The sequence below is a fragment of the Mastigoproctus giganteus genome, chromosome 1 (genome assembly GCF_048544385.1).
Source record: "Mastigoproctus giganteus isolate SK-2022 chromosome 1, ASM4854438v1, whole genome shotgun sequence".
Classification (NCBI taxonomy): Eukaryota; Metazoa; Arthropoda; class Arachnida; order Uropygi; family Thelyphonidae; genus Mastigoproctus; species Mastigoproctus giganteus.
The window spans coordinates 263,647,099-263,660,378 of record NC_143575.1 but is presented as its reverse complement, the minus strand read 5'-3'; the positions used below and the strand labels follow the sequence as shown (position 1 = coordinate 263,660,378).

General features: G+C 39.3%; 1 protein-coding gene across 1 annotated transcript in view; it reads right to left on the bottom strand.

Moving 5' to 3' along the window:
- msn (serine/threonine-protein kinase msn) overlaps positions 1–13,280 on the bottom strand; it is a 555,676-nt gene that overhangs the window by 363,984 nt on the left and 178,412 nt on the right.

Genomic DNA, 13,280 nt, shown 5'->3' with positions numbered 1-13,280 from the left:
ATAAATATCACGGTAAAATTCAGAATGGTGTACACCCTCTAACATGGCGTCAAGACAGTGGGAAAGCAGTGATGACAAGTTGTGACTACCATATTTCGACAAACGGACAGGAACAAAGCAGTGATTGGCAGATGTCGCTGCTTTCACCGCCCACAGTCCTAGGTTGACATTTTCCAGTTTTTAAATCGGGAACTCGTTTTCCCATTTTAAAACAGCGGTATGGAGGGGTAAACACCCTACCTGGACGACACAAAACAATCAGAAAACAGTCAATTATCGCCGTCTTCCTCGCTTTCATCGAAGTACTTGCCAGTGTATACTATACTAGACTTCAGCCAATATCACTATGTAATTATTTACATGCGTTTACATAGGTCACTTAGGAAAAGGCCTTTTGCATCGGGTTTCATAATGCATAAGGAATATTGTTGCATCCCAAAGAGTAGGACTAAAAAATTTAACTGAAATATTTACAAACTATACAAATATTTGAAATACAGTAGGCCCTCGATTTAACGGACTAATTGGGGGAAGGGGTGTCCGCTATTGCTGAAAGTCCGTTAAATCGAATGTATTTTAAAACATATATTAATAACGAACTTAAAAGGTACAGGACGTATTAAAATGCTATTATAATGTATAGGTATGAATAAAATATTATAATGTGCACTGAGTAATTTATACTAAAACATCTGTTAAAAATATAAAAATAAATTTACGACAGGAACCAAACTTTATTTTAATTAAACACGTCAAAAAACTATATAACTAATGGAGTGTTTCCACCATTTTTTAAATTTATTTTTTCTTAAAGCTCACACAAAGTTGTTTTCAATGTGAACATTAGTTTTTTTGCATTTAAATCCATTTTAGAGGGAAAAAATACTTTAAAATTCTTAAACTCCATTGAATAAAAAATAAAAAAGTAAAAAAATATAATATTCAATATTAATATTAACTTAATTTAAAGAATCACAATTTTCAGTCAGAAACACCTGTCATATAGAGGGAGAGGTGTTAATTCCTTGCTGGTAGAGGGTTCTCGTGAAACAGGTCCAGCTGATGAAGTGGTCTTGAAGAAATCATCAAGCTTCAGTTGACTTACACCTTGGTACTGCTTCCTTATTACTGTAGATCGAAATTCTCTAAAATGTTCATAATAAGGAAGCACATCAGGGTCTGATGATGATTCAATGTAATGTATGATGTCATCCATATGTTGTCTTATAACAGACAATTTAGGATGAGGTGCAACTGATTCTTCGTCTTTGTCATCATCATCGCAGCCATGAAGATTTTCCGCAATCTCTCCCTCAGAAAAAATTTGATAGTCCGGATCACTTTCATCATTTTCGAGCCACTGTTCCACATCATTCTCAGTTGCATTTTTGTTGCCGGCCCTCAGAAGAGTGTCCCAAAAATTAAACACCAACTCCCTCAAAGTCCATTTCAGGTTCTACGTCGTACATCTTCTTCCAAGCATTGGACAAGGTCTTAGCAGCTGCTAAATTGAAGATAGCAGATCTGATGTTGTATGCATGTAAATTTTGCAGTGTCCTGGTGCCTCTTGCATCTTCTGAGTCTTCTGTTTCTTCCAAAACAACCATTACCTCTTCCAAAAACTTCTTCTTATACAACCTCTTACAAGCAACGATTAACACCCTGATCTATCGGTAGTATCAGTGAAGTAGTGTTAGGAGGCAGAAAAACACATTTAATTCTCTCATCCCTGCTAACTAACCTCTCAGCATTAGAGTGAGCAGGTGTATTATCTAGCAGTAAAACAGCCTTTATTGCATTAGAAGGAATTTTCAGCACATCTGTTTGTTAGTGTCACATATCAGACAGATGCGCGATGCTAATCAGATATAAATAGGTTCCAAATTTTCCTTTTTAGGAGAGAAAATTTTGTCCGTTAAATCCGAAGTCCGTTAAATTGGGGTCCGCTAAATCGAGGGCCTACTGTTTACAATATTCATTAATATACAAAAACATTACAATGGAACATCAATTGTTAGACAATGAATCGCGTGCACGAGGTTGGTGAACGTTATGGAGGCAGTTGTCAATAATTAATTGCATTTGTAGTGACGTAATTGCCTCCTCGTCTTCTCCCACTGGCTCGAATAAATACACTGGTGTGCAAAACTAAAGCACCAGTCAGGTTTTCACCTGTAGCTTCTCATAGAAGTGGCCTGGATATGGGAAAAGCATACCAAAGGAACCTCTTGAGGTACAGAAATGAAGGAAACAACACCGACACGACAACGGAAACAAAACGGTACAGAGGGACTTTATTCAAAAATGGCAACGTAGCACTGGCAGCCATGATACAGATACATCACTGCCAAAGACGGAACAAAGGGAAGAGGTGGTCCTCAGCAGGAGATATGGCCATCCCTAATGTCAATGCAGGCTTTGCACTGCCTGTCCATACTTAAAACAATGTTGTTGATAAGTTTTTGCAGTAACATCGTTCATTCCTCTGTCAGCGCTATCTTCAGCTGGTGAAGATGTGCCGCTTGGTGTCTCCCCAAAGCGTCCCATATATGTTCGATGGGATTTATATCGAGGGGGAATGGGCATGCCAATCCATACGAACAATGTCCTTACTTTCCAAAAGCATATCAACACCTGCAGTGCGATGGGGTGTGGCGTTATCATCCATAAACACGAACTCGGATCGGAGCCAATGGCACCGCGGAACAGACGCACATGGGGAAGGATTACCTCAGTACAGTAGCGTGCACTGGTTACTGTACCGCCTCCCAGTATCTGGAGTTGTGCATGTCCATTCCAGAAAAACGCCTCCCAAGACGAGAACACCTCGACCGTCATATCGATCCCTTTAAGTGATGTTTGGGGGGGGGGGTGATACCGTGTGCCAACCTCTCTCCAGATTAGCTGATGTCCAGAATCGCTGCTGAGACTGAATCTACTGTCATCAGTAAAGAGTACCTTGCCCCATTGTGTTGCTGTCCAGTCCTTGTGTTCGATGCACCACTGTAAACGGTGTCTCCGATGGGCAGGTGTTAAAGGGACACAGCGTACTGGCCGTCGGGCAAACAGTCCACCTTTGTGGAGTCGCCTGGCCACAGTAAACCGCGATATCCTGCGTCCTGTGCAGCTGGTTTGCAATGGCTCCCGCTGTCTCGTGTCGGTCCCTCTTGACCTGTAGGAGTATATAACGGTCATCATTGGGCGTTGTTTTTCGTGGACGATCACCACTGGTCCTTCGAACAGCTGTACCTGTCCTTAAGACCGACCACGCGCGTTAGACGATGCTATGGGCGATACCGAACTCTGCAGCCACACTCCTCGCACTTCCCAAGTATTCGACCCCGGTTAAAGTCATCCAGATGTTGTCTACTGGCCATTTCGTTGTCTGTAGCACTGTATGAAACCAATCGAACATCTGTAACAATCGTGCTCACCATTCGGTAATTTGCATATAACTGCTGCTTTTATCTGTTTATGTGAGCCCTCTCATAACGATTCAAAATTTTGCATGTGCACCAGCTTTCTACCGAACAGCCACAGTTATGCAAATCACCACCGGCTGTCTCGTTTGACTTTGTGGTTGTAACCTTCAGAAATAATGTTGGTCCTTAAGTTTTGCAGACCAGTGTATCACTAGGAGGAAAATATTTTTAATATGTAGATAGATAATAAAATAAAAATTACAAGCAAACTTACTTAAACCATATTCTGTAAATACAAAATAAATAATACACACCTTCAAAAAAATCATTTCAGTTCTCAAAAGGAATATTTAAGTCAGTGGTTTTCAACCTTTTTTTTTTTAATAACGGCAACCCCTACTCAATTTTCTGCCTGTTAGATCCGATTCGTGTGTGTGTGTGATTAAAAATTTTTATATGATAGTTATTACTATAATAACTATGAACAAAATTACAATTCATAATACAAATTATATAAGTATATAATATAAGTATATATAAGTATATAATAAATAAGTTCATAATACAAATTATATATATATATATATATAGACTAAATAAACATCAATTGGCGCCTCCGTAGCCAGGTGGGCAGGAGCGGTAGTACATAGCACACGCTTCTTGATTAGACCGCGGTTCGAGCCCGTACCTACCAAATACGGAGGATGCGGCAGGTCAGGGAATGACCACCGCATATTCCCAGCCCGAATAAAGGGTGAGGGTTGGCGTCAGGAAGGGCATCCAGCCGTAACAATTGCATGCCAAAACAATAAAAACGCTAACCCCACATAATAATGGGAAAAAGGCGAGGGAAAAAAAAAAAAAACTAAATAAACATCAATTATATATAGATCACCACAAAATTAAAAAGATAAAAGTACACCTTTTTATAATGAAATAAATATAATTTAAACTTAAAACCCAAATTACGTGGCACCCCTGGAATGTTGTTGCGGCACCCCAGTTGAAACCACTGATTTAAATTATTAAAAAAAAAAAAAAAAAAAAAAGAAATTGATAATGTGTATTGGGAACAGTTTAATGAATCTAATTTCCGTCTGTAGTTTTTGGATCATCAGCAACTAGAGCCATATTGCTCCGTGTTCTGAGGTCGATTTTCTGTTCGCTGGACAAAAACCCCGAATTTCCAGGAAGGGAAAAACATGCTACCCTTATCTGAGACCGACTAACTCAGTCACGTTGCGAAAAAATGCCCATAAAAATTCCTCCCGTCATCGACGGAACTCGAACTCAGGTCTTTTTCATCCGGTGTGAAGAGGATGGCAATCCTATCAACTGTGGGCTTTCCGTCTGTACCCATCAAGGTTCATGGGCCCAAGTCTATTAGGCTATGCTCCATAAATATGGGGGCTGCTTAGCAGGGGTATTGTATATTTTAATGTAGTCTATCTACAGTCATTAACAGTACAAAGTAATTAAAACTCGAGCCCCCCCCCCCCCCCCCCCCCAACAGACAATCGCTATTTCGTAACCCGACTGAATGATTGTTTTCTTCAACAACGTATAAACTTCGTAGCGGTACAGCGGTTTCTCACACTAGTCACTCGTTTGAAGAGGTACGAGTTCGAGTCCCGTCACAGATTGCAGAAATTTCTAAAGACCACTTCAATCGGGGCTGTAGTAAACTTATCCAAGGTGTGGAAAGAGTTATTTCGAGTTTTCTAGCCGGCACAATAGGGAAATTGGGTCTTGAAGACTTACACGAGCATAATACAGAATAACACAATAAGGCCAAAGTTGCTGAAGATTCTAAAAAAACATGGTTCCAAAAATCAGTGCGAGCCGGACTGAGGAAGTACTTAACCTGAAACGTATGCTAAAGGATTCTTTCTATGCAGGCTATTCGGACACTAAATTAAATCACCATAAACAATGATTTTTCTGAACGTAAAAGAAAACAAATACAAAAATCAGCCGGCAATTCATCCCACAAACCAAATTACACTTTTAGTTTCTATTAAGAAAGTCTGAGTAATGCCGGAAGTGGTTTATAATATGTAACTTGAGACTCGTACAGTCTCAAGTTATCAACAAATCTATTGTTTCCTTTTACAAAAAAAAAAAGTACTATTGATTATTTGCAATTTATTAACAGCCTACTCGAAAATTATCTAAACATCAGCAAAGGAAAATATTTTCGAAATTATCTACAAGTCTGTAGGTGACGGAACAAAAATCAACATTGGCTGGCAGCCAAAGTCACGCCTTTTGTAAGAGAACATTACATTGCTGTTATTACAGGTGTTTACAAGTTTAAATGTGCCACTCATAATAACAAATACAGGCAACCCTTCACCAACCACGGATGTTATGTTCCTATAAAGTAATGCTGTTAGCCAGCTACGGTTGCAAAGAAAATGTATAAGAGACAGGGAAAAAAAAAATATAGACTTTATTTGATAAAGTTTATCAAGTACTTTTCTTTTCCAATTTTTCTTTTAGCCAGCGAACTGTTGATTACTGGAATAAGTTCCCTTCACGGATGGGTAAGGCTGACAGCCTGGGGAGATTCAAAGGTCAATTAGATAAGTACCTACGTGAGGAGGGAGTTAAATGGGTGGTTTGTTTTATTTTATTTATTAATGATTTTTTTTTTTTTTTTTTGGTTGGTGCATTGCCAACTAATTATGTTTTTCGGATTTTAAAAAGGCGTATGATGGCATGAGAGAGAACAAAGGCAGGAAGGTGTTAAGGAAACGAAGTAAGAATGTCGTTGACACAGAGTATTAAAAGTTTATAAGTTGTATGAAAACAATAGATTGATTTAGGGTAGTACACTCTCACCTCTACCCAAAGTCATCGTCGTTTAGATGATTCTTTGAGATGGTGGGCCGTTGGATGACTTGAAGCCGGACAGCCGCAGGCGGCACGATAGAAACAGTTTCAGAAGGGAACCATTACAAGAGCTGAACAAGGTAGTCCGAGGGCTACATCAACCAGAACAGACCGCGATCTTGCTCTAACAGCCAGACGGAACCCTACGATGTCCTGTTATAGGTGAAAACATTTCCAACCGGACTGTGTTAAGAAGGTTCAGTTCAAGCGCACTCTACGCACGGAAATCTGGTTTTGTGTCCCATGGGGAAACCCTGGAGCCCGCAGAAAATAATAAAATCCCATTAAATATTATTCTCCAATCGATTTGGAGAATAATATTAAAGAAGAAAAAGAACAAATATAGAATAAATTAATTGAATTCTGGCAGACCAGATGGAAAAGTGGTGATGTTGGTGCTGTCACGAGGAAATATATTCCCCAGGTGAACTATGCATTGTCAAAATCTGTGGCATCTTGGGCTGTGCCTTCTATATATATACTTGCTTTTTGTTAACAGGACATGGTTCACTTAGGGCCAAATTATATGAGAGAGGATTGAAGACAGATCGATTCTCTACATGTGGTGAACAGGAAACTTGTACGCATGTAACTTTTATTTGACATATTCCTGGCTTATCGTGTGATACAGTATTTATTTATTGCAAATCGGAACTGCTTTAATTCATTTCAGGAGTTTTCAGCTGCTGTCTTTGCAAGCAGAACTGTTTTTAAAGGCTTTCTTTTAGGGGAAAACCTGGTGACTGGATTGTTTTCACTGTGTTTCTTGTTGAACTCGATTACTTGTGTCGGTTCTGTGATTTTGGAAAACATTGCCTTCAATTATTGGATTCTAACTCTGGCTGGCAGTTGGACATGATTCATGGTGCTGGGTTTGGTTTTCTGGTTAGTTGTCTTTTGTGCTACGATCAGGAACACTTCTGGATTCTGGGGTGCTGTACTGATCCACTGCATCGGGTCTGCTGCTCTAATGGTTCTATTTTCCATGGCAGACTGTTGGACAATTGCTGGACAGTATCTTTATTGGATTTTGAGGTTCTAGTGCTTGTGGAACAGAAAATGAAGAGATATTCAGTTACTCAGTTGAACAGTGATTTTTGAATAGTTGTGTCATCCAGGGAATCGATTATTAGAGGTCCCCCCCCACTTCTTGCTGGCTCCCTGGTATGGACAACCGGGGAGCAGGATTGCTGGCACTCACTGGTATTGAACTATCTCCTGTGGGTGCAGGATTTCATGCGCAAATTGCCCTACAGTAAAACAAAACCCAGGTAATTCAAACATACTCTCCCATTCAAACATACTACACCACCACAAGTTTTCAAAGCAGAGTTGGGTTGTGCCTGGGAGCCACCCTGATTAAAGCGCGCGCACACATGTACAGAGCATCTAAATATATATTGTATATAAATATGTATATACTTTTATGTATATAATCTTGAGCCTGTATATTGTGTGAAATTAATAAATTAATGGAAAAAAATGAATGTCCCATTAACCCCAAACCATTGCAGAGTTCGTAGAAACTGATGCCATGAACATGTGACTTGGAGCCCTGACAAATGGGGTACAGCTCTGTTCTCTGATGAGTCCCGTTTTAGCCTACAAACAGTTTGTGTAATTTCATCTGGAGATAACGAGGAAAGCGGTACGATCCCTCCAACATCAGAGAAAGAGACACTTACAGTGGAAGAGCAGACCGGGGGAGAATGTTTTAAAACTGTGTAAAGGATCTAGTTTGGAGAAAGGAGATACCTAAGGAGTGAAGATGGTAAACTACAGGGCTTATAACGTACCAATAAATCACGAGTAATACATGAGGTTATTATTAGAATGTTAATATGTAAATGAAGTTTCTGAGAGGTGTGTGTGGAAAGACCAGGAGAAATAGAGAAAGAAACGCAGCCATTCGGGAGAAAGTGGGAGACGAACAATTAGAAGAAAAGACCGAGAGGAACAGGTTGAGATGGTTTGGTCATGTAAAGGGAAGAGAGGATAACAGACTGCAAAGAGGGTGTTAGAAATTAAAAATTGAGGGTAAAAGACCAAGAGGAAGGTCGAAAAGATTATGACAAGAAGAGGTGAACAGCTATGTGGAGAGAACAGGCATTAGCTGGGAGGAGTTGGAGAGAGAAAGGAATGGTGAGAAGGTAGAGCTGAATGGAGAAGACTGGTTACCTTATCAACACGGCAAGAAACTGAAACCACAAAGGATAATTAAATAAATAATTATGTTATGTATTTATCAAAATAGGATTTGATTTCTGTTGATCACCGTTTATATTTTAACGTTTTGCATTTAATAATTAAATACAAATTAATGTATGCAATGAATTACATTTCAAGCATGTTAACAAATAGCAATAACTCATGATTTTATAAAAAGAGTATTAAAAAAAAAAAAAAAAGCAGACTTATGTGCTAACCGAGAACACCGTTTCTGCGCTTTCGACATTTGCCCATTCATTCCTACAAATCAGCGCATATCAAACAAAATAACCAGTGATTTGGCTATAATATACGGTATATGGATGATATGTATAAAAAATAATAATAAAAATAATTAGTAATTTCCTGATTTCTATTAATCCGATTTTAATGAAATTTGGGAAGGCTCCACAAATCGTTCAAAGTGAGTGAAATATGAATTTATGAAAATTCGTCCACTGAGAGTTACTACATGCGGACGGACGACTAAAGAAATAACGAATTTGGGATGGGAGGACAATCTTTCTAAATGGGCCAAATATTAAAATTTTATGAAAATCAACCCACCAGGAATCGAACTATATGCAGGCGGGTGGATATGATGAAAAGAAAAGGATGGAAGGGGGACCAAATTTTTATGAGCTAGACTAAGGAAACGCCTGAAAGCTGCTATTGGCGTCTTCAGTGCTCGGTCTTACGTATAGCTACAAATGCACTAATTAATGGGCGCCTCAGTAGCCAGGTGGGCAGGAAGCAGCAGTGCGTAGCACATGCTTCTTGATTAGACCGGGGTTCGAGCCCGTGCCCATCAAATATAGAGGATGCAGAAAGGTCAGGTAATGACCACCGCATATCCCCTTAGTTGCTGATGCTCCTAAAAACCACATAACAACAACAATGTCAGAGTTTGAATTTTACACAGTTTGAGGCTTTCTGCCCTAAAATATCATTAGCCTTCCAAGTTTTAATAAACACGTAAATTTATTATTTCTTGAATCTAATACATTGAAATACAATGATTTGTGATGAACTCGATTAAAAATTTTGCTTGTAATGCTTCTCATGCATTGGTTCTCCGGGAAGACACTTCAGAGGAAATTTTCCGGTAGAACTGGCAGTATCAATGCAATTATCAGATCTCTCACAACGTGTGACAGATCAAATGTCCAGTTCGGCTAGTTTCCAATTTCAGAACTCTTCAGAAATGCCCAGTGTTCAATACCCCTCTACCATGACTGCCCGGTGAAAAAGGAGCCTGTAATTTGTGAAGCAACGGGTAATGCTGCTGCCATCTTATGGGCAGCATTAACTGCTGCTTCAAAATCCGTAAATATTTTCGAATGCAAACGGCAAACCTAGTCTTGCACACTGGCTTACTAGAAGGTTTAAAAGTTCTGAGATGCATTTTTGTTATTTGAAAGGAAGTAAACAATGCAAAAGGTACAACACTACGTGAATAGTAAACGTATGATAAAAACATTTTGTAAGGTATATGAAAGCAGCAATCAACAAAAAGAGTTTTTGATCCAGCCTTAAAAGTTCGATACTGCTTTTGGTGGATGTCCTCCTCTTCATGCTTTTATTCACTATTTACCGATGAACAGAAAAACTTTCTTTAGACTCTTCAGAAGTACATCTCCACACACACCTCCACTTTCCACCCAGGGTTGTTCAATATCCTTAAAAAACTTATTCATCGCACCTGTGTTATCACACGGGCATAATTCCAAAAGGGACTACACAAGTCTATTCCACCCCCACCTCCGAAGTGCAATTCATACTTTTTCCGAAAGGACTGCAGTAGATCATACTTAGGAACGGGATAACAAGTGCAATTCCCCAAACCAGGGAAGCAATAACTGTGCTATTTCGTTTACAGTACTGACGCGTAAACACGCAAAAAAGAACGCCAACTGTGAAATTTGAGTATGCAAATACAAATCCGTGGGTGGGGGGGGGAGACAGGTGGTGGAATGTGACACTGAAGCTTGTCCCTTCGAGACGGGATTCGAACCCAGCCCTTTTCTACTGGGTGTAGATCCAGCATGATCATAGCCATGGTGCTAATGGCGAGGGTCACGTATCTGAAGAAAGTTCCCTTAAATGATTGCAGAGATTAATTATGGAAGTGAGAAAATCAAACTGGTCTAAAAAAAGTCGACTAGCCTAGCAAAAAAAGCAGGTGTCATATAGTTTCTACTGGAGTTAACAGAAACGTGATTCGCGGGTGGGGGGGGGGATGGATTAACAGATGAGAGAAGGTCATCCTAACTAAACCTGAACCTTACTTCCCCACCCCGCGCCCCCGGTGTATTTTATTCTTTCATCTCTGCTATCAACGGTGTAGCGAGAAGAACCTAACGTACCCCTACCATGTGGCGTTTAGCATTGTCATGACAATGTTGCAGAATTTCAATGCCTCTTTCTACAGCTACTAGGGAGGGAGGGGAGAGTCTCGCGCCCAGAGCCATCTGGCTGCTTTCACCGTTGACTGACTAGGGAGTAGAGGCGACGGGGAAGAGGGAAGATGGTACGGGGAGTCACTTGACAAGTACACATGGACAACAGAGATATATACGCCCCGAAGGCCGATCGAGATGATGCTTAAAATCTTGTTTCCATCTTTCTTTCTCGCACCAGACAGGTCTAGTGCAAGAGATGGAAATAATGATTGCATCCAATTAGGCAACTATAAAAAAGGCTTAATCACAGCAAACAGGGTTTGCTGAACTAAAAAACCCACGCTGCACTTGAACATAAACCGGGCAAAAATTAATCTTCCTGAAATAGATATCAGCTCAACGTCCCGCAGAGATAAAAATAAACCGCCGCACCCCCTTCTTGTTCTCTTTAAAACACCAAGGAGGGAGGTGTGATTCCATATATGCTGGGTTCTGCTTGATGTCTTCGTGTAACTCGAACCATGAAATTTTAAATTGCAATTAGTTCCCTCATTCGTGCGAAAAAAATCACAACTGTGCATTAGGACAATTTACCTAACACAGGTAACACATGGACGTAGGAAACTCAATTACAATTTGGATGTCCTCAATCAACTAGCGTTAAAAAAAAAAAAAAAAAAGTCTCTCCTCTAACAAAAACGTTTCAAGAAAATTAAGGAAATCGTTACCATTCAGCCTAGAATCGATAAACGCGATCAAGCACAGCTAGTTGAACAAGAATTCGAACTACAGAAGTCTCTCTATCTTAAAATGCTTCTTATTTTTTCTTTCTAGCCATTTAGAACGAAATCATTCGATTAAAAAAAATAAAGTATGTATTACATCACACACTGTGTGGAAATCACTTCGATATTATTGTAAAACAGTGACAGACAATTACTTGAATAAAAGAAAAACTAACGAATCCAAGTAGGCATTAAAACAATCAAGCACGCAAATGGTGAATTAAAAGTCAGCAACGGTAGAATCAAAGTAGTCTATCAGAAGATGGCACAACTGTTCAAGCACTGGTCAGCAAGAACGCCAATAGTGCATGTAATCCATTCGTTACTTCCTAGTCTTGTCATCCAATACGATATTGTCACGAATGAAGTGTAGTGACAGCTTCACTTTTGTTTTCTCTAGTTTCCTTCACAGAAGGCTAAGCACAGCTGGAACCAGGAGGTGATGCAACGAACTAAAAATAGTCACGATGAATGAGCTGTTGCGCAATAATGCAAACAGAAGAAGGCTTTCCGCTTTCAAATCTGACAATACCTAAACAGTGATTTCTCTTCGGAATTAAAAGCAGCATCTTAAAAGACACTTTAAAACAAATAATGTTCAACTGTCAAATACCGCTAACCTGAGCCCACAATACACGACTGCAAAAGTGAGAGAATTTATCCTCGAACGAAAGTTTGAGGATAAATTCTTTCAGTTCATCCTTAAAATACAGACCTGCACACTAAAAGCTCAGTAATTCTAACCAATAAAGTAGTCCGAATTACGTAATATAATTATATTTAATATTTTAAAAATCCAGCATCATGTTAATTTAGATAGTATTAGGACAATAAAAAAAATTATGAAAAAGGTTTATATTGAGAACTGAAAAATGCATACAGAGTTCAAACCGAACAGAACAGAACCCTGATAATACGATTTTCTAAGCAGCAAATTTTAATTAAATATTAATAACCATAAATTTAATCATATATAGAAGTCGTTCCCCATCTTTTTAAAATAAATAGGAAATTCTGCTGAGTAAAGGTCCTATAACAGTTTTTCATTGAGCGTTAAAAATATTTTTCAAGTTTCTTTTCAGAAAAAAAATCACGCCTTAACACCGTGAAGAATACGGGCCACATTAGCAAAGGCATATGACGCAAGAAAAGAAAGCAAAAAAAAAAAAAAACTTCCCATTTTCTCCATTCGCTCCAAACGTTTGTCCAGTTCCCCTTAAATTTATTTAAGCTATCAACTTCCACAACGACAGATGGAAGTTTGTTCCAACAATCAACCACCAGCTGGCTAAAAGCAAATTTCCGCGCATCTATTCTACAACTGTCTTTCCCCAATTTGAATTTATGCCCTCTCAGGTGAGTAATCTGAACAAGAGGAAGAATCTCATCGGCATTGCACATGCTCAAACCATTCAAAGCCTTATACACCTCAATCAGATCACCTCGCGATGCCTAGTCTCCAGACGCTGCAATTTGCAGAACTTTTAAGACTTTCTTGGTAAGAGCAAAACTCTTTGTTCCCCTCACCTATCTCGTTCCAGCAGCTCTACATCCTTCCTAAAATGAGG